Here is a 22,863-nt window from a genome sequence, read left to right as displayed (position 1 = left end):
ATCAAAATCCTCCCCTCCAGCTCTATTTTGGAGGAACCGAACTAAGAAGGCATGCAAACTGGTTTTTAGAGAGAGGAAAAGAAGAGGTATTAGCCATCGAGCCTTAGGATTTTTCTGGACGGACACTACGAGAAGAGCTGGAAAGAGGAGGGGCATACACGTGCCCTCGCACAGTAGAGGAAAGTCCCAGTCACTGGGGAAATAGACCAGGTCTCCCTCATGCTGGTTCTCAAATAGTATAGCACCTCGCATTTCCACTGACACTCCAAAAAGATTGGCCATCAAAACATTTTGGCAATAGCTCCGTGGCTCTAGAGCTGATTGCAGGGGCATTCCTTGAAACTCTGGGACACGCACATAGAAGAAACACAAGTAAACTCCCCTTGTCTAAATAAACCAAGGTACAGTTTTATGAAGCAGTTGTTTTTTTTCCCCCTCCCCACCCTCCCACACTCATCTCCTCAAAGGCCATACTTGTTTGCTTACTTACTTAATCCCAAACCCTTTGCACCTTCAAAGGGCCCCTTTGTGTCTGGGATGAAGTGGAGCATTTTTGCCTTGTGGACACAATTTTCCAGATGAACTTCTAAACATAGAAGAGCCTAGATTGCTAACAATAAGACAGCACCGTGGTTTGGGCAGACATGAAATGAACAGGGTGTAAGAAGAAAACCACGAGAAAGGATGAATTTTTCAGAGTTTCCTCAAGCCAAACGCTTTGTAAGACCATTGGAAAGAATTCCCAGGGCAAAAGAGACCGAAGACCATGATGAGAAAAAGCAAGGTACTGACTCAGCAGTGTGGCTTCTTTCCTTGACAAGTCGGTCAAGAAGGAAGAGAGAAAGGACACATTAAAGAGGGCTAGCTGCTGGCCAGCATGATGGAGAAGAGGGCTTTGTCACCTCAGAATGAAGGTGGCCTGAGTCACAGCTCCTGGGCTGTCCTTCTCATTAATCACTGAAGCTGCAGAAACTCTGAGAACAGGGGATGTCTGGCTGGAGCCGCCCCGGATGGTCTATATGAGGAGAAGGTTTTAGAGAACACCGTGGAATTCAAAATCGACACAAAAATGAAAAAAAAAAAAAAAGAAGAAGAAGAAGCCCAGATCATGAAAGAATATATTTTTCAAGAGCTGACCTGGTTCTCTAAGTGGCAGGATTACCGAGTGTTCAAAAGCTTGGCTGTGGAGCCAAAGTGCCTAGGAACGAATCCCCGGCTCTGCCACTTACGACCTAGGACAAATTACTTCACCTCTCTGTGTGCTTCAGTTTCCTCATCTGCAATCAGGGCTGATGACAGTCATCATTCTTACTTCAGAGGGTTGTCTGTGAGGATTATATGAGTAAATATATTTGAAGCACTCAGAAAAGTGCCTGCCATATAAATACATAATACATGTTAGCTGTAATTACTACGTGGCTTCAATAGAAAATAGCTCCTTGGCACTACAGTATTCTCACCGGTACAATAAAATAGAAGTTAAGAAGGCAAAGCAGCATGAAAGCAGGTCAGACCAGAGAAGACTCCCCCGAAGCTGGGAGACTGCTGTGCCGGGAACAAAGCCGTGGATGGCCTTACCTGTGCATAGCTCTGTCAGAGCACAGAGGCGATTGCCACAAGTGCAGCGAGAGCTCTGAGGTCCCCCTGGCAACCCCCAACTCTCTTCAGTGTGGTCGAAAGGCCCCGTTAGACTGCAGATCAGAAGTGTGGCTGAGACTGGAGCTCTGCCCTCCCAGAGAAAACGGCACATCCTCTCCTTGCCTCCGAATGCAGTCCTCCCAGCTGTGCCTGTTGCCGCCACTGTCAGTGACCAGCGCTTGGAACCCCAGGGCAATGGAAGGGGCTGTCACTGGCATGGTTCACAGCTGGAGGCCAGCAGCAGCTCTGTGGTCTGTCTGTGTGGTGGGTGGCATGTCCCAGCCCCATGTGCCCTTGATAACAGAAGCCCGTCTTCATCCTTCACTCAAGATAAAGGCCCCGGGCTCTTCTCTGCAGACGGGTCTTCAGGGGTGAGAAATGGCTATTGCCACGCCTCCAGTCATCTCAGACAGACGCACGCACCCCAGCTAAACCCACACTTCTGTGTGAACGTTCCTCGTATACCCCAGAACCCCAGATTTTTCAGCTAAAATGTCCACACATTTAGACTCCTGCAGCTTGGGAATGAAGCAGGAATTAAAACAAAGAAAAAAAGGGTACTATCAGTAATTATTTCTGAAGTAACAAGCAACTAACTGGCACTGACTGTTATTAAAAACCTATACAGTAGGCAGTAATTAAAAGGCAGCTAACAAGAATTTTGGCACCAGGCTCTGCAGCTACCTCTAGACTACTGTATTCCCCCCGTCTGGGGTCTTTTGTTGGGGAAAGGGAAAAAAAAGCTGCTTCTGAGTCCTCTAAGAGATGCTAGTCATGTTGGGGATTGCCTGGGGAAGTCAGTGTGGCTGGGCAATGGGGTGACACAAGCATAAGTGTGAGAAGCCGAGGAGCACGTGGAGGTTTCTAGATTGGCTGCCAGGCCCCTCGAGATGGTGACATCATGCCTGTGGGAAACGGTCGTGGGGTACTGACAAATCATTAGGAAAAGAGCTGAATTGGCTCTTTTTACACAGATTTATCGACCTCTAATGTGTCAGGAGCTCTGGGCGGTGCATTTATACAAATCGTTTCCCTTACTCCTCCTAACAGCCTTAGGAAGGAAGTGCCATTAGGAACTGCTTTCCGTAAGACGGCCACTTGGCTCAGAGAGATGAGGTCACCTGTGGGGACTCACCTGGCCACTGTACAGAGGGAAGCCAGGGTTGCAATCCAGAGGAAGGGGGAATTTTGGGTCACTTTCTTGCAGACAGCAGGGTGATGTATGGCAGGGATCAAATCAGCTGGGTGTTGTTGCCTGATGAGATCGTTAAGTTGCCAAAACATCCCATGCCTCAGTTTTCATATCTGTAGAGTGGGGACAATCATGCCTATCTAGGGAGTTTACTATAAAGTCTATGTAATGCATTGCGTATAAAGCATTTAACACAGTAATTAGTACACAATAAATGCTCATTCCATTGTTGTTATAGATGCTGCTTAGTTGCTTTCACAAGCAGCGCTGAGTGTTGATAAAACTCATCGTCTGAGCATGGCAGAGTTTTTGCAATAGTGGAAGTTGTGGAAGTCTCAGCAGAGTGTCTGTCTGCCTGCGTCCCTTGGGAAGAGGGCAAAGAAACCCAATGGGCCGGCTCTACTCTGAGGCCACTGCCCTGGTGTCCCGGGCAGTGGGAGGCTGGCCAAGCTCCCAGACAGCCTGTCTCGGGCCTGGAGCACAGAGCCGTTGCCTCACCAGCTTGTAATGAGTTGCGTCTCCATCCTGATTAGAGGAACAATCCTCACTCAGAAAGACTCAGGGGGAAGGAAGTGACAGTGTTGTGGGGACAGGGCATAACCGGGCCTCTTGAGGAGGGGCTGGCTTCTGGGGAGCTGGTGACTTGGGCTGTTGACTTGAGGCCACAGCCCAAGATGGTGCCCCTCCCCAGGGAGGAGGCTGAGCAGACCCCACCAGGGCAAGTCTGGGTCAGGGCAGGAGACACGCTGGGGCCCGCCCAGGCCTCTGTCTGCAAGCCTGGGAGGCAGCTGCTCTCGAGCTCTGGTTTGCCAAGAAGGGTAAGCAAGGAAACCGGCATTCTCTGGGCACCTCCTAGGCATCAGGCCTGATGCCAGCCCTATGACATCAGCACCGTCATCGACATCGTCCTATTAAACAAAATGTTAAGGCACCGACTCTTCCAAGACTGTGGATTGCAGCCCATTATTGGGGTTATGAAAACAGTTTAGTGGGTGACAAATAGCATTTTTAAAATAATACGATAAAAAAAATTAAAAAATAAAAAAAAAACAGAAAGTATCAGAGCGCGTTGCACAGAGCAAGGATTAGTATAGTTTTGTGGAAGTTTCATTTCTTTAAAATGCATGTGTGTGTTTGGGAGTTAGTTATAATGGGGATAGAAATCATGCCAATTTTATAGAGTTGCTCTAGGGATTGAATGAGTTAATATTTTAAGTGCTTAAAGCAATGGAGCAGAGGCTGCCAGCACCCAGCCATGTCCTGTTGGAGACAGTTCAGTTTCTCTGTACCTGCCAACGGTTTCCTGAGTCTCCTCTCCCTCCCTCCCTCCCTCCCCACCCCACCCCCCCCCCCACCTCTCTGGCATGGAATCTGCTCAGCCCAAGTGCAGGGCAGGTGAAGGGTGATCGAATTAATGCCCCAGGCATGACCCTCAGCATATGAGGACTAGGAGGTGGTAGATAAACACCCTAGCCTCCTGACCCTAGCAACAATTCGGAGGCATGTCCCCCACAGCCTCTGAGGGAGTGGCTAGGGGGACTGAGCCACAGTTGTCCACAGACACAACTTCCCTTCCCTGTCTCCTTTTCTTTCTCTCACTGTTTTCTGGGATGCTCTCCCAGATAAACTTCTTGCATCCGTATCTTTGTCTTGGTGCCTAATCTTATTTTGGATGAACTCAGTATAAGATAAGCAGATTCTGGCACTAAGTAAGTACTCAATAAATGTTAGTTGCTATGAATCATGTTCATTTCAGGATAGAATCTATATAAATGCTTTATATGCATCATCTCATTTAATTTTCACCCTAGCCCTATAAGGTAGGAACTGTGATTGTCCCCATTTTCCAGATAAGAAAACGGAGGCTTAAAAAAGTTAAGCACTTTACTCAAGGTCATACAGGTAGAAAGGGGAGAGATCCATTCTGAACCCATGTGTGTTTTAAAGCCCTGTTCCCAACCTTTGCACCTAATTTAATCCACACCACCACCCTGCTGGTTAGTTTCTCCTGTCACTCCTGTTTTATAGATGTGGAGAAGGGAAGTCCAGGGAAGGCAAGCACTCAGTTCCCACCCCTTCACTGCCAGATTGGGACCAGGACCTGGCATTCCGACTCCTGGCTCTGTGCTTCTTGTGACAACAGGAAAGGGCGGGCATGGGAGAAATGCCTCCCTTAAAACAATCCCTGTGGTAGAAATGGGCCAGTTATTTGTCAAACCTGTGGCACAGGAGAGAGAGGTAGGATGTGCATGAAAAGAAGGAGCAGGTTCCCCAGGACTTCCAGACAGATAGAGGTCTATCCTAATGCTTGTGTCTCAACTTCAACTTCTCAGCTTGTTAATAGGAGCTGGTGAACTGGTATTAAGTCCCTCTACTCACCGTTGGCTTCAACTTTCTCTTCCCATCCTTATATCCAGCAGCCCACCATTCCTACCAAAGTGCCCTGGGTTCTACGTACCTTTGGGGTGAATTCCACCTGCATAAAGCTCCCTGTGACCATTCACTGAGCACAGACTGTATGCCAGGCAAAATTCTACCTGTCAGAATCTCGATTTCCTCATCTAGTAATTTGAGATAATCTCAGTATCCTCTTCATGGGTCAGTACGAGGATTAAATGAGCTAATTGTACAAACCACATATCTGACAAAAAACTCAAATATAACATACATAAAGGACTCTTGCAACTCTACATTAAAAAAACAATACCAGTACAGCCACTATGGAAAACAGCATGAACTTTCCTCAATAAATTAAAAATAGAACTCCCATATGATCCTGCAATTCCACTTCTGGGTATTTACCTAATTTGAAAGATATATGCACCCCCATGCTCACTGCAGCATTATTTATAATAAATAAGATATGAAAACAACCTAAGTGTTGATCTCCAGATGAACGGATGAAAAAAACATGGCGTATATATACAATGGAATACTACTCAGACATATATGAGGGACATCCTGCCATTTGCAACAACATGGAGGGAACTTGAAGATATTATGATAAGAAAGATAAGTTAGAGAAAAACAAATGCTGTATAATCTTATTTATATGTGGAATCTTAAAAACAAAAACAAAAACAAAAACATGAGCTCAGATGCAGAAAACAGATTGGTGGTTACCAGGGGCGGGGGTGAGGGGGTGTATGGAATGAGTGAAGGGAGTCAAAAGGTACAAACTTACAGCTATACAATAAATAAGTCATGAGAGTACAACATTTGGCATAGTGACTAGTTAAAAATGTTTGGTACATTTAAATGTTGCTAAGAGAATATATCTTAAAAGTTTCCATTACAAGAAAAGATTCTATAACTCTGAACTGTGATGGATGTTAATTAGACTTACTGAGGTGATCATTTCGCAATATGTACATATATTGAATCATCATGATATAGACCTGAAACTAATGTTTTATGTCAATTATACCTCGGCCAGAAAACTGAACAAAATAAAACAATCCAATTAGAAATTGGGCGAATGACATAAATAGATATTTTAACAAAGAGGATATACAGATCGTGAACGAGCATATGAAAAGATATTCAACATCACTATTAGGAACATGTAAAATAAGACTGTGATGAGCTGTCACTATGTACCCATAAGGCAGCTAAAATAAAAAAATAGTTATAACACCAAATAGCAAAGATGTAGAGAAACCGAATTGCTCATATGTTGCTGGTGGGAATGTAGAATGGTACAGCCACTCTGGGAAACAGTGACTCTTAAAAAATTAAACATGCACTTATCATATAAACCAACAGTTGCACTCTTGGGCATTTATCCCAAGAGAAATGGAGACATATTCACATAAAAACCTATACACAAATGTTTCTAGAAGCTTTATTTGCAATTGCCCCAAACTGGAAATAACCTAAATGTCCTTCAAAGGTTAAACTATGGTACATCCATACCATGGAATATTAGTCAGCAACAACAAAGGAATGAACTCTTGACCCACACAACAACTTAGATGGATTATGCTGAGTGAAAAAATTCCAATCTTACAAGGTCCCATACTGTGTCATCTCATTTAGATAACATTGTTGAAATAACAAAATTTTGCAGATAGAAAACACACTAACAGTTGCCAGAGCTAAGAGTAGTAGATGAGCGAAGGGTGGGTGTTACTGCAAAGAGGTAGCATAAAGGAGGTCTTTGTGGAGAGGAAATAGATCTGTACCTTGACTGTGGTGGTGGTTACGTGAATACGAACAAGTAATCAAATGACACAGAACTATACTCATACTTTGTCATACCAATGTCAGTTTCCTGGCTTTGATACTGTACTATAATACTATGTAACCATTGGAGAAAACTAGGTGAAGGGTACAGAGATTTCTCTGTACTATTTTGTAACTTTCTGCAAACCTATGTTTTAAATGAGCAACTTGTAAAGAGTTTGTCAGTGCCTAAGTGAACAGTACTTAATCAGTGTTAGCTCTTATTATTATGATTCCATTATCATTATTACTTCACACAGTCATCTTATTTAATGTTCACAATAAGTTTGCAAGAAAAAGTTATTCATTTATCTCCATTTTAAAGGCTGGAATACTAAGACTCAGACACATTGGATAACTTATCTAAGTTTACATATCTAGAAAGACCTAAGAAAAGAATTAAAGCCAGAATCCATGGACTTCTTACATACATGCAGGCACAAAGACCAGTCAGATAAAAAAAAATTTGCCCTCGTCAAGCTTAGTAAGGGAAATAAGAGATTTAACTCAAACCCGAGCAGAATGTCATACATTCTGTATAAGTTATTTTGCAGCACAGGGAGAGAGGAGTAAAAACATTCCAAATGGGTGATCTGGGAAGGCTTCCTGGAGGAAGCAGCATTTGGAATTGTTTTGACGAATGAGTAGGAGCTCGGTAGGTATAAAAGTGGGTAGTGGTGCAGGAAAAGGCATTCCAAGCAGAGAGAACCTGATCATTGGGGGATAGGAGTACTTGGAGAACAGTGACAAGCACAAGGTCGCTGAAGCAGCTGGCATGTGACCAAAGGCAGATGACAATTAAGAAAAAGCAGAGGGCAGTCAGTGAAGATGGGCTCTGAATGACAAGCTAGGGATTGGACTTGCCCTCCCAGGTTTTGCTCACTGTGGCCTCCAAAGTCTGCTGTGGAAACCGTAAGGCCGATGTCTAAAGAGTATATTCAATAAAAACGGTGCATATAACTACAACAATGACAACAAATACATCTATTTAATATGCTAATAAAACTGGACAGAGCTTCACAATGGTGACGGTCCCAGGAAGCAAGAGGCCTTTCCATCTCAGGACCCCAAGATAGTGTCTTCCAGGGTCCTCCCAAGGCCCACTGGTAGCAGATCCTGAAGGCAAACCCCAACCTCTTGTGGGTCCTAGACCCCACAACAGTTATTCTGCACTTTGGAGCTTTATCTTTCAACAATAAGTCATGAACCCTATTACATTTGTACCTTTTTATCTTCCCTCCCCAAAAATAACCTCTATGTGGTCAAGATCCAGATATGTTTGGGTCACTGTTGAACCCAGCTTTGAATCTGTCACCTAGAGGTGTTTATATTCAATTCCATTCTATCAATACAATATCAATTTATTGGGCACCCGTCCTGGGGATAGGAGGTGAAAGAGTAAGATGCAGTCCCTTAGTGGAGAAGAGAGGCAACCATGGCATGCCACTCACGGGGCAATGGCAGTGCCAACCACCTAGAGGCAAATGGATGAGAAACTACCCTGGACTATGGCCAGTGGAGACAGTCGCATCTGTATAACTTATCTTTAAAAATGTGGCGGTGAAGCCTCATTCTTGATGAGAATGGGAATTGTTGATCATGGTGTCCAGGAATTTTAACGGGGCCAAATTGAGACACAATTTATGCTTCCATTCCAGTAAATTTATTGCAATGGTAACAATAAGACCTACAGCTTTTTTGCTAAGGTCGTAAGTGAGATTTGGATGTAATACAACTGTAATATTAGAAATATATTAAGAAATAATACATTTTAGATCATTGGCCAAGATAGCAATGTACTTTCTACAATTCAGCTTCTAGAGCCCTGAAGTCAATTATTTGAAGAAACTAGATTCCAAAGATTCTATGGGGATATTTTTCGAAGTATGTCATCAGTATGTCTGTATTCGAGTGGAGATAAAAGAAGCCCAACTAAGAAAACTGTGACAAGGCTGATAGACAGAACAAGTGTGGATTAAATATGAGATCTTTGAAAAAAGACTATCTTGAAGATAAGTCTTGACTCAGGTTTTAGGGAGCTAAGGTGACTTTGATGAGCAGTGGAATGAATCACAACATGTAAAATTTCTTAAATAAACATCTGCTGACTTAACATGTGGAGGTGGTATTTCTTGTCTGTGGATCTTTGCAGTCAAGTTGTTGCTTGAATAACTTCCTCACCTCTCACCACTACTTCAGTTTGCCTTTACCAGACTGTCCCTAGGGCCTCGCTTAGCCCATGCTATTAGAAAATGGATTTTGAGCTATAAAGGACAGCTTTTGCAGATGTGTACTTAGGCTTTGGAAGGAAGAATTGGATTAAAAGCAGCAGCTGAAAAGGATCTCAGAGACCCTCTGGGATAATTGCTTTCAACCTGGGTTTTCTGGAGCCTAAGGGTTCTGCAGAGGTGGCCAGGTGGGCTGGGAGACAGCCCTGGGGAAGGGAATGCTGAGGGCCTGGGCTCGCGGTTTCAACCTGTTTCAGCTAGAAGAGCTCAATGTGACTTTTCTTACACTTTGAAGTTCCAAATATGTCAGAAGAAATGTTCAATGGTTTAAAGCTTAAAACCCATTAAGCTAGTCCAATAAATCATCACCATCATCATCACCATCATCGTTGTTGTCATTTTTTATACAATAGCTGATTTTGAGTGTTTTGCATGTGTCAGTGTTAAAAGTGCATTACCTACATTATTTCATTTAATCCTCACAGCAACTCTAAAAGGTAGGTACTATTATTACCCCATCTTACAAAGGAGAAGACTCAGGCCCAGAGGTTAAGCAATTTGACCAAAGCACATTGATCATAAGTGATAGAACCTGTCTTTAAACGCTCATTGCTGACTCCTGAACCTACACAATTTCTCCCTACAAGGTACTGAGGAAGGTGAGGCCCAGAGAAAGGCAGGGACCTGCCCCAAGCCCAACAGTGGGCTCAGGGCAGAGCCATTCTCCGTCAGAGCTTCTTCCCCTGACATGTTCCTTCCCTCTCTCCCTCTTCACCCTTCGGTGTGCCTCCTAGAACAGACTCAGAAGCGGCTTTAAATAGACCATCCCTTGGTTACCAGCATCTGCGTTTCCATGCTGGGAACAGTGAAGGAGACAGAGCTGCAGTGACTGATCTGCTTTGGAGACCCCTGTTCTGAAAAAGGGCTGGGGCTCTTTTTTGGCTTGTAGTCTCCACTCTAGTTGAAGTCGAGGGCTTTGGCATGGCATTCCAGGCATTTCACAGTCTGCACTCTGTCTGTCCAGCCTCACCTCCATCTGCTCCTCTACATACTCTTGCTACTGTTATGTGTACACTGTATTCTTTTGTCCATGATGCTTCTTTCCTGCCTTAGTGGCCTGGCATACTCCTGCTCTGATGTCCCCTCTCTAGGGTCCTGATCTCCCTCCCAAGGGAGAATCAATCACACCCTTTCCGTCATGGCGCACACCACCCAGTACTCTAACCATTGACTCCACTTATTGATTCAAAGACATGCAGGTTGTCTCACTGTTATGCTAATAAAATCAGGATAGTTCTTATAATCCATGCTTCTCAGTAATTTGGAAGAATTCCTTGCCTCCTGAAACACTATTAGGATCTAGGAAATATAGGACTTCTTTGTCTCCCTCCAAGACTGAGCTCACCTGGGTTGGGGGCCATGACCACGTGTCTCTGGACCCACACTAACCAGCATAGGAAGACACAGAGGAGGGACCAGGTGGTGGCAAGTTGTGGTCGGATGGTGCCCTTTGTGCCCATGGTTGCTCTGAGGGGCCCTAAGCTCTGAGGCATCCTAGAGGGTCAGGAGAGCCTTCAGCCATTTGCCTACTGCCCACTGAGGACATGCACTGCCTCATGGCATGTACCCTGGAGAGAAATATGGGCAAAAACAGCAGACTTCATTTCCCCCTTGTGTTAGTTAGCTAGGGCTGCCATAGCAAAGTACACAGCTGGGTGGCTTAAATCAGCAGTCCTCAACCTTTTTGGCACCAGGAACTGGTGCTCCTATGAGAATCTAATGCCTGATGATCTGAGGTGGAGCTGAGCTAGTGATGCTAGCGCTGGGGAGAGGCTGCATATACAGATGAAGCTTTGCTTGCTTGCTGCTTACCTCCTGCTGCGTGGCTGGTTCCTAACAGGTCACAGACCAGTACTGCTCCATGGCCCAGGGGTTAGGGACCCTCGGCTTAAACAACAGAAATTTATTTTCTCACAATTCTGGAGGCTGGAAATCTAAGATCAAGGTGTCAGCAAGGTTAGCTCCTTCTGAGGCCTCTCCCCTTGGTTTGTAGATGGCCACCTTCTTCCTGTAACTTCACACAGTCTTGTCTCTATGAAAGTATTTGTGTCCTAATATCTTCTTATAAGGACACCTGAGTCATATTAAAGTAGGACCCATGCCAATGATCTCATTTCAATTTAATTACCTCTTCAAACACCCTATCTCCAAATATAGTTACATTCTGAGGTTCTGGGAGTTAGTACTTCAACATATGGATTTTAGGGAAACAAAATTTGGCTCATAATGCCCCTTGAAGGTTGGGAAGTATGTCAGTCCAAACCATACCAAACCCCATGCTCTGCCTCCACTTTCCTCTTTCTGACCAGTTGTTAGCCCTTAGCTTTCTTGAATTTCCGAAAGAATTTTCCACCATATCCTCTTCTGACTGGTGTACTGATTTCTGTTCTCATCTGTTTCTTTCCAGGCTTCAATCACCTCCTTATCCAGGCTGTCCGAACTAAATCACCAATAGCAGTTGCCCACCATTTCTCTTAGAGTCTCACCCTTATGTGTAAAATCTAGGAATCTTAGACTTGATGAGCTCTCTCAAGAACATGGGACTAGCTTATGGCACGCCTTCCTGTAGAATCCAATGCCAGGCAGCCACTGTCATGTGGGTTGGCTTGTGAGCTGGGTCACATTCGTGGTTGTGGGCCTACATGTCTCCTAAGGGAACTTCTAACCAGAAATCCTATGGATTCTTAGGGACAATATCCATATACTAGATGGCTTTGAATGGCCTCAAATTTATATAATTTTTATTTCTTCAATAAAAGCCATCTGTAAATTAAATAAGTAACTAAAAGTGTCTAAATTCTTTGGGAGGAACATTTGACCAACACTTTTACTCTGGGCCCAACAGGTACATTCTCCATGTGGTCTGAGGCAGTTGACCAGGAATCTGGTTTTTCTACTTGGTAGCCCAAGCCAGGGAGCAAAGGAACAGAACTGGTAGGATATTCGTTCATTCATTCCTTTCATTCAAACATGTACTGAGCACTTACTGTATGCTCGATATTGCTCTAAGGGCTGAGTATTCACAATCAAAGATAGTGAGAGCCCTCACAATGCTAGATCCTACGATACTCTATTTATTTAATTCTTTACGGCCTCAATTTTGGTACATTTTCCTCTCTGTAGCAAATATGACTCATCGTCCCTAAAATCCATATTCTCCTCCCATAGTATATGATTGTCCATGTGAAGGGGTTTCCTAGCAAGCGACTTCAGTTCCCAGTCCTCTTTGCATCTAAGTGTGGCCATGTGACCTCAATAAGGGAATGTAGAAAGTCGTGAGAGTCATTTCTGGGCCAAGGCTTTTATGAATTGTGTGCTCCTGCTCCACGTTCTTTTTTACCTTCCATCGTCTAAATGCAGATTATCTATTTCAAGGCTCTAGAGAGGATGATGAAGCCACAAGATGGAAGGAGCCTGGGTTCCTGAGTCATTGCATGGAGGAGAGCCACTTACGAACCAGAAAGGTCAGCCTTGGACTATTTTGTGAATGAGAAATAAATTTCTCTTGTGTTTGAATCTTTGCACATTTTGGAATCTCTTTGTTGTAGAAGCTTATATTACCCTGACACAACTTTTAAGTGAAGTCAGCCTCATTGCTATACCGGTTCAAATATGTCTCTGTATTGCCATTGCCTACCTTCGGAAGATTTCTGGGATGCGGGTACCCAAAGGAAATGGTCAGCAGCTGGGGTCCAGCCCTTCCTCTAAGCCAGATGACTTTAACACAGACTAAGAGTTTTCTATAAGATGACTTAAAAATCCTGGTAAAATAAGCTTTCAGAATTTAAGAAAAAATTGCAAGGCTTCTCTGAGAATCAACTCTCAAATACCATATTCTTTTGCCTGGGAAATCAATCCGGGTTCAGAACAATTTTCAAAACAGCCAGGAACGCTTTTCTGGGATTCAGTACCCCCTGGTTGTTGCTTATTGAGGGAGCTGGCAGAGTAAGGACCACTGACAAAGAGAAATTAGCAAGTAATGGAACCCCAGCCCCCCAATTGGGTCAACAGCATGAGTCAGAGTTCTATAGAAATAAAGAAATCCCATTCATAAATTTTCCCTTGCCCCAGCTTAAGAGCTTTCAAAGTCATAAAGTCTACATAAAGCCAGAAGACCTACAATTGTCCAATTAGAGGTTTTAGCCAGGGAAACACACATTTTCAAAGTCATAGTTTGGTCCCCATGCCAGAAGCATAGCTGAGCTGCTTTGGTGTGCTGCGCTTCTGGGTTTTATAGAAATTTCCACTTCAGGGAGACAGGACAGAAAACTTCTTGGAGCCTCTCACCCCCACAGTGTGGTTCATGAGGGGTCTAGAGACACCAAAAGCTAACCATTACCAATGTGAGAATTCAGGAAAAGCTGTAGTCAACTTAAACCGGCTCATCTGGAAAGAAAGTAACGACTAAGCGCTTACTATTTACTATTGTTAAGTGCCAGGTCCTGCTCTAAATACATAGTACACATGCTTGCATTGACTCTTTAATACTACCCCACAAAGAAGGGTTTACTTCCTCGCATCTTCCTGACGAGGGAAGTGAGATGTGGAGAGGTCAGCTGACTTGCTCAAGAATGTATGCCTCAGTGAGAGTGACGGGGTCTAGGTTTGAACTCAGGTCTAGTGATTCTAAACTACTTCAACCTCTACATTCTGTTGCCACTCACGATCCCAGGGCTTCGCTCTCTGTGTAGCCATATAAGCTGCTTTGGAAAGGACAGATGGCCGTCACTGTAGGGCACGTCATGACCAGAGGGGGCGCAGCTTAAAAGTGTGACTACTGAAGGGAGCCAGGCCTGGAGAGAGTTTCCAATATTTGCCAGGCACTGTGCTAGCATCTTACTTAGATCATCATGCTAAATCCTCAGAGCAGTCCTCCAAAATAAGTATTATTATACCCATTTTACAACTGAGGCAACTGAGGCTCAGAGAGATGAAGAGCTTTCCCCAGACCACATGACTAGGAAGTGGTAAAGAGTCTGCCTGAACAGAGTTCTTGCTTGCAAACATTATGCTACACACTGATCTCACCCACTTATGCATCATATGCATTAAGTCATGGCAGGGATTTCTTTTTTGTCAAATTCCAACTTTACCCACAAATATTTAATTGATTATGTCCCTGACAGTCCTGGATGGTGAGGCCTCCAAACTCATATTGACTTTTAGGCTGCTTACTAGCTGAGCAATCTTGAGAGTGTCCCAAAACCTCTCAGAGGGGACATGGTTTCTGTTCTCCTGGGATTCACCATCTAGATTAGGGGTTGGCAAACTTTTCCTGTAAAAAGCCAGAGAGTAAATAAATATTTTAGGCTTTGAGGTCCATCTAATTTCTGCATGCAGGGTATTGAGAAAGCAGCCATAGACCATACCTAAATGGATGCATGTGGCCAGATTTGACCCACGGGCCCAAGTATGCAGCTCCACAATCCAGGTGGTCAAAACATTCCCAGAGTATGTGTTAAGTTCCCATTGTGTAAGTGCTGCAAGGGAAAGGTGTTGTGGCGCTGAGAGTTTATTTCCCAGGAACTGGCCTCAGAGGGGACAGTGCCTTGGATAAGGTCACTTCATGAGTCAGGGCAGGGCAAAGACTGAAGTCCAGGCCTCCTGTTCTTCTCTGGGGACACCCCTGCACGTGCTGCCTCCCTGGCCAACAGGTAAGTCTCTTGCGGAAGCTGAGGCCAGTCTTGTAGCCCTGCTACAAGGGAAGTTACAAAGGGCTGCACTCAGAGAGCAGCCCAGGGTTTCTGCAAAGACCTGGCTTAACCTCTTCCTGGGGCCAAGAGGCTTCCACCAGCAAATCATGGGCTTGTTTCTCTCCGGCAGGGCCTGGCTCTCACGGCACCTTTCGTGAAGCTGGCACAACAGCTGCAGCAGCACGCGCCGCGTTAATTTATGAAAATCCCAACTTGTGAAAGCTGAGCGCGCGGGCGGAGCTGGAGGAGGCAGGGGCTGCTCTGGAGGTGCTGTGTTGCAGCCACAAAAGGAAATGCTGGCGAGGTCTTCCGAGCAGGGGTGCTTGGCGGGCGGGGACGCTGCTGGGTTTAATAGCAGGAATACGAGTCATTTGTCTTATTGTAAAATAGATGTGTGTTTGGACGCAGAAAACGCTCTGGATCCTTTCTTTCCTCCCCTCGCAGGCATGAAAAGCCTGAAGCAAAACAAAATGCTGCTGATTTCGAGGCTATTTTGGGCGCCTGTCGCTGATTGTCTGCTTCCAAGGCCCTCGGCACATGCTGCCTTCTCAAAGAAAGGTTTTAACAAACCGAAATGAGAAATGAATGAGCATCTTGCTGCTGCTGCTGCCGCCGCCGCTGCCATCAGAGCAAAAAGCAGTCCCTAAAGGCCGGGCTTGGCCCATGTCGCTCAATTCTTCCTTCTCTTCCAGATGCCCACCCACCCCACACCTCCTGCCCGCACGGTGCTGGCTGGCGCCTGGGCTAGGCTGCCCACCCCATGCCAGGAAGCTATTTACCAAAGGAAATAACTCTGATAAAGGGATAAAAATAGCCAGCAATGATGGAAAACATTTTGTCGCGAGATCTGTTGACAAGAGAGGAAATAGAGCTGTGAAAAAGATAGCTGGTGAAGGACACAGAGGGAGAAGTGGGCCGGCGGTGACGGTCTCGGGAACCCAGAAGTAGCTGGGACTGAGCCCAGAGGCCAAGACAGCCGCATGCCTGGTTTTGTCCAAATGGCCCATCTTCCCTCTTGGTCAGTGGCCCCAACCCTGCGCTATGTCACCCAGCCTCAAGGCAATAAAGGAGTGTGCGCTGGCAAGTTCCTTTGTATAACAGGATGGGCATCTCTGCAATGCAGCTCCATCAAGGAAGCAAGTAGAGTGCAGGGTAGAGGCTAACCCAGAATTTGGCTTTTGGAGTTCCGCCACTTCTGAGCACAGTGACCTTGGGCAAGCCACTGACCCTCTCCGAGCCTCAGTTTCTTCATGAGATAGTGTTCGATCCACGTCATAGGGCTGTGGTGACAGTGCCTGCATACTATAATGTCAGGATTATTGAGGTCATTTGGCCTTTCACTAACATGGATTGATGGCATTCTGCATGCTAGGCACTGTCCTAGGAAACCTGGATGCCTCGATACTTTAAGATATTAAATTCCTTTGGGGATGCAACTGAGAATGGAGAGCCCTTTTTGGAAATATAGAACCTGCACTGCTTGCCCTGAAACAGCTGAAATGAAGGGCCCCAAACCACATTTCCTGGGCTACAAAGACATCCCATCCAACTCTGTGTGCCTACTAGGCACTACGTACTAGAGAGGGAATGACAGAAAGGTTCCGTCTGCTGTTTTGAAGCACACGGCCTGGTGGAAAAGACGGGTAGGTAATATTATGTCATTCATCACAAACAGGACAATAACAGAGTTAGGTTTAAGAGGGAGCCATGAACACTGCCATGGGAGCAGCAGGGAAGGCCTCATGGAGGAGGTGACATGGGCCAAGTCTTGATGTATGTGCAGGAGCTAGACAGGCAGAGAAGAGAGGAAGGCAGTCCCACGAGAAGGAATAATGGGCGAGGTGTTTGTGAGAAAAATATCCACAGCTGGTAACGGCTGATGTGCAAGACAAGGGCTGGTGATAGTCAACACATTTAATAATTAGTATGGCAAAGGACCAAGGAGTCAACAGATTCTGGCCACAGTGCTGGAGAACAGGGTTCTAGAGCCCCTCACTGTGCTACGACCGTTAAGCTCTATTCGTTGCTGGACTGCTGGGAGATCTGGGGGGCAGGGGCTGGATGGGTAGGGGCTATCGGGCAGGGGGCACATAGAGGGCTCAGGGCAGTGGATATTCACCGACTGGTTTAGAGATGGATTATACCAATGTGTGTCAGCTACCCACCTGCCTCCGAATGGAGACAGTAATAGAAGGAGAACCCTGAGGAAGGGGCAGAGTCCACTGGGAGATAACAGGCCACCCCAGTGGGCAGAGATGCAGGACCCCTACCATGACTTTTATCAAAACACCTCTATTCATAATTGGTTCATATGTGGATCTCTCATTCAAGATTCCATCTGGAGGAAGTATTTTGATGTTAAAAAGATGATTCTTGCAACATAGGTTTCTGTCCTTTGATGAGCATATTGGACATCCGAATTTGTCCCCCTTGGCCTTTGCAGTTACTACCACACTATAGAAGAATCCATCTTAAAAGGTTCTGAAAGCCATCCTTTCTTCTTCATTTCCATGGAAACCACCCCAGCTTTGCCCACATCATCTCTTCTCTGGACTAGCACAATCATCTCTTCACAATGAGCCTTCCTCCTTTCTGTCCTGCCTCTCTTGATCTATTTTCTAAATGATAGGCAGAGTGATCTTTCAAAAATACACATCTGATCATGTCCCCGTCCCACCAAGAGCTCCTCCTGGTTTTCAGGAGAAGATACAACTTACTTGGTATGACAGCCAAGGTCCTTTGTGACCAGCTATCTCTTTAAAGTTTATCCCGTGTTAGTCATTCCTCTCCTGTAGAGGCAAGGTGGACTCATCAAGGCAAGACTTGTGTCCACATCAGTTATAGTAGGCAAATTTGTCCACTCAAAGAGGGGCTGGGCATTGTTATGGGTTAAATTATATCCCCCTCAAAATTCATATGTTGAAGCTCAAACTCTCAGGATGTGATTGTACTGGAGATAGAGTCTTTACAGAGGTAATCGAGTCAAAATGAAGCTTTCGGGGTGGACCATACACCAATTTGACTGCTGTCCTTATAAGAAGAGGAAATTAAGACACACAGAAAGACACCAGGGGCTCCATGTCAAAAGGGAGTAAGAGGGTGGCCATCTGCAAGCCAAAGAGAGAGGCCCACGAGGAAACCAACTCCGCTGTTGCCTTCATCTTGGATTTCCAGCCTCTAGAACTGTGAGAAAATAAATTTCTGTTGTTTAAGCCATTTGGTTTCTGGTATTTTGTTATTTGCTAACTAATATAGGTGGCAATGAAAGCCCTAAGTAAGAGCAATCAGCTTGTCACTTTGTCAGATCACTGTAGCCTGGTGCCATTAAGAATCTGGATTGTATAATCCCTGTGCTCTGATCTCATGCTAAGCCAGTTGCCTTCTAATCATATTTGGCTTCCCACATTGCTGTTCTCTGGGTGTGAGTTCACTGAAACCAACATGAGCTTGCCAGACCCTTCGACACTTAGATTTTTCCCTTGTGATAAACACAGAGATGCGTAGCTCAAATCCTCCTTCAAAAAAAGCCCCCTACTGCTCAACTGCAAGGAGGGTAAGGTGACTTCAGGCATGATTTTCTCAGGGTAGCCCCCACCAGTAACCGTACAAGGCCACAGAACAAGTGCCCTGCCATCTTTGTCCACTGTGGGACCCCTTCGATGGCAATCTCTGCTTGAGTACTTGCTCTCTCTCGAGCTGGCAGAGGCTTTGTCCCAAATACGTCACAATTGGATGGCTCCTCCTGTACAAACTTTCTGTCCTTTCCTTTCCAAGGTGCTACTTCCTGGAAAGCTGTTTACACCTCTTCTATCCCAACCTGGAGAATCTAGCTCGTATCATTCTGCCAGTCAATGCCTTCCTGTCTGGAGTGTAGACTGGTTTCTGGGAGTCGATCAGTATGAGTCAGCTTCTGAGCTTCACAAGCTGAAGGTTGGGCCTTGTGCTATGTAATCGTGACAAGGGATCTGCTTTGGGAGGTTTTATGGCAGCCAGGTAGGCAAGGGTATCTTCTGGGGGACTCTACAATCTCTAACCCTATTTATTTCAAACACAGTGACTGCCACAGTGCTTAGCTAATACTCTGCGGCCCTTTCTCTCCTCTGGGGGTTGAGGTCTTCCAGGAACCTGGGGAGTATCCTGAGTACAGGAATAAGTCTGCTCCTTGTGAGTCCTCCCAGTGGCTGGCCCAGGGTTGGGCCCACCAGAGGGCTTGATAAAGAAATGATGATAGTGCCCAGTGGATAGCCATCAGCCATCTCTGCTTAACCATCTCCGAGGGCAACATGTGTACTTTCCTCTGCAGCCTCTGATAAGGCCATGGAAACCACTTGATGAAAAGAACATGCATTTGAAAGCAGGACAGACCAGGTGTTTAATCCCAGACCTCCTGCATGCTTGTTCTGTGCTCTTGCTTACTGCCCTTGCCTTGGGTGTGTGTGCATGTGTGTGTGTTTTATTTTTTTACCTGTAAAATGAAAATAAGAAGAATAACTAATTGATGGATAAACGAGATAATGATTGTTTCATTACATAAGTTTGGTTCTTACATTATCAATAAGAAGAGTGTTAATTATAGCCAGGTACATAGTAGGTTCTCAATAAAAGCTAGTCCTTCCCCATTCCTCTCTTTCTTTGAGATTTCCAGGCACTAGAGTGTGCAAGTCTTTACAGCAAGTTAAATATATACTAGTTAATCATATTCATGTATTTGTATAAATTAATAAGCAGTAATTATACATTATAGCGATTTATAAATAATATCTCAAAATAACTATCTCAATATCTCAAAATGTTAACAACAGTTATTTCTGTGTGATAAAATTATGGGTAATTTGTTCTTCCTCCCCGAATTTTCTATAATCGTATGCATTATTGTTGGAATGAGAGGTAGTGGTGAGGGGTGAGAAAGCAACCATGAGCATGAAGAAAGCTGTCCTACAACACCCTGTGATGGGAAGTCTTCTCACTGGCTTTGGATGCTGCCGACCGTCTCTGTGATCCCAAGGACCTGTGGAGTCGTCAAAAGTTTGAAGCGGCTTGAAAACAGAAGACTTTGCAGCAGATGTGGCCAGGCTGCCCAAGCTCTGGCCAAGTGTTCCGATCCTTTTCCTCCCCATTCTATGAGGCAGGATCAGTAAGCAGTGTGCTAATATGGGTGTGTGCAGATGGAGGGAAATCCTCTCCACAAATGAGGCTTGGCTATGAGAGTTCACTCTGCCACATACTAGATGTGAGATCTTGAGCCTGCTGTGTTACTCCCCTGGGCCTCAATGTCCTCGTTCTACGTGTCTTAGTTGTGACTTCCTCTGAGAAACCTTTCTGGATCACCCCAGGCTAATCTGGGTAGCCCTCATGTGAGACCACACCCCTATCTACTCAGCTCTCTGTGTTACAGTGGCCTCATCATGGCCTGTCCCTATAATAGGCTAGGAGCAACTTAAGAACAAGGAACATGCCTTGTCCACAGCTTTTTCCTCTTTGCCTCTCAGGGAATCTGTACAGAGTGAGGCCTCCATAAACATTTGCTGAATTAATGACCATAATGACTGACTAAATGAATGGAGCTGCGGAGACGCATGAGCCAGACCCCAACCCTCAAGGAGCTCACACTGTAGTTGGAACTCCGTCTTGCCAATGTAACATAATCTAAGACTGATGTTTTAAACGGCTTAAGAAAAATTTGGAGAATAAGAAAGGAGAGGAGAGTTCCCCCCAGGGGTGTCTGAGAAACCTTTGTGAGGCAGGATTTGAGCAAAGCCTGGCAGAATGAGTGGAAGTCCCTTGTGGGGAGTTAGGCAGGAGAGCATGCACAGAGGGGAAGAGGCCCAGGCAAGGCAGGGCCACAGGAGGAGCACCTCGAATGGGAGACCAAGGGGTCTGGTGGCATTCTGGCTGAGCAGGGGGCCAGACAGGTTTAGGAGGAGGGTTGGCGGGGTCTGATGTGCTTCTCGCTGGATTGGCAGGACCAGGCATCTCCCACGTGTGCTAGATGCCAGCCTAGCTCATCATTCTTTCACCTGCCCATCAAGAGGGCTCAGAACTAGGACCCATTTGGAATTAATCACTGCCAAATCTAGTCCTCAGCAAGTAATCCCCCTAATTTAAACCAGCATCTGTGGGAAGGGCCGGCTTTGGCAGGGACCCTGAGGAACATGGATATGACTAACATATGCCAGTTATAGTAAATTAAATGCAGAAAGGACATCCTGGGAGCACCCGGGATCTTAAGTGTTGCCAACCCCTGAAAATGAAGCCTGAGCTGGAAGAGTAGGGCTGTGGCTTCACTTTGGGGCCCACTGTTCCCACTAAAAAATGCAGGGGCACTAGTACAACTCTTCCCACCCCAGGGCCTTTGTATGTGCTGTTCTTGCAGTCTGAAACCCCTCCTCCCAAAGTTGAGCATGGTTGGCAAACTCTGATCTTTCAACACTTGGTTCAAATACTACTTCCTTAGTGATGCTTTTCCTGGGTCCCATTTAAAGTGACCGCACTTCCCTAATCCATCACCTCCGATTATACGATTCTATTCTCTGCTTTTATAGTGTTTCTTTTCTCGTATACTTGTTTCTTCCTGCCCACCTGACTCCACGACAGCAGGGATCTTGTCTTAGTCACAGCCATACTCACAGTGCCTGGCACAGTGCCTACATTTAGTACTCAGTATGAATACATCGAATAGAAGGAAGAGAGAAGAATAAGGGACGGAAGGGGAAAAGAAAGCAGGGAGAAAGGGAGACAAAGAGGCAGGCGGGGGTGTGTAACACAATAGCTCCAAAATGAACAGCCTCGGGGAAGATGGCTCAGGAACCACTGTCCTTAGAAATCCTCCAGGACAGGGCCAGCAGTGTTGCATTCTTGGGGGCAACACAGGCCTGGAACTTGGTGCTAAACAAAGAGAAAAGTGTGGGAGGAAGAGGACTAACCTTTATTCAGCCCCTACCATGTGCCAGGCCTGGGTCTGTTCTTGTTTTACAATAGACGAGACTGTAGCTCACAAGGAGTAAACACAGAAGAGCCAACGAGCATCCCGTGCCTGGGATAAGCTCGTCGCACGTGTTGTCCCATCCACCACAGCCAGCAAGTTTGGGAGAAAGGCACTGATTACTGCTGAGATTCCAAAAGCAGAGGGATCCGGGGATGTTCAGCGAACTTACTCTACTTCACACAAATAGTTACTGGCGGGGCCACGATCAGGACCTAGTTCTTTCCGACTTTTGTCTAATATCATCCTTTGACAGAAAACACCCTTTATACGATCACAATGACTGTCTTTGCCCTCCCTGCACCCCATTGTCCCAGGGAAGGAGGTGTTCCAGGCCATGGCTCTGGGCAGATTTTTCAGACAATCCCTAGCATATCCAGACCACTCCTGGAGCCGGTAATTAGCCTGCCACCTCTGGGTGCTGAAAGCTGCTGGGGCCGCCTGACTCGGCACACAGTCCAAAAGCCGCCTACGCACACGGCGGGTGAGGAGGGATGTGCCTTTTGGTCCTGTAAAACAGCCAGTTCGGAAACCACCCAGGGAGTCCTCCCCACAGCCTGGGGTACAGGGGAGGGTGAAGGCATCACTTTCTGTCCAGCAGGGGAGGGCACAGTCCTTAGGCTCTGTCACCCACAAACTGTGACAGATAAGTTTCTTAATCTCTGAGTCCCAACTTTCTCATGCATATGGCTATTGTGAAGACAAAGTAAAATAACATATGTCAAGTACTGTCCAAGGCTGGCACAGAGGGGCAGCTCGGTAAGGATAGGTTTTCTCTACTGGGCACAGCTGTACCAGGTAAGTTCTAAACTCAGAACCTGCCAGCAAATCTTCCTTCCCACCTGT

The 22,863-nt window shown here is 45.7% G+C and overlaps 1 protein-coding gene and 1 non-coding gene across 3 annotated transcripts in view; one reads left to right on the top strand and one right to left on the bottom strand.

The window, feature by feature from the left end:
* Positions 1 to 22,863, bottom strand: part of NAV2 (neuron navigator 2) — a 678,828-nt gene that overhangs the window by 457,703 nt on the left and 198,262 nt on the right. The gene's annotated exons all lie outside the window — the stretch shown is intronic.
* On the top strand, positions 8,619 to 8,752 carry LOC118603304. The gene has a single exon (XR_004951179.1). It is a non-coding gene; the product is annotated as a small nucleolar RNA SNORA1 (small nucleolar RNA).

Source organism: Rousettus aegyptiacus, unplaced genomic scaffold, assembly GCF_014176215.1.
Source record: "Rousettus aegyptiacus isolate mRouAeg1 unplaced genomic scaffold, mRouAeg1.p scaffold_m13_p_5, whole genome shotgun sequence".
Classification (NCBI taxonomy): domain Eukaryota; kingdom Metazoa; phylum Chordata; class Mammalia; order Chiroptera; family Pteropodidae; genus Rousettus; species Rousettus aegyptiacus.
Note: the sequence above shows the minus strand (reverse complement) of the source record. Positions and strands in the feature narration are given on the sequence as shown.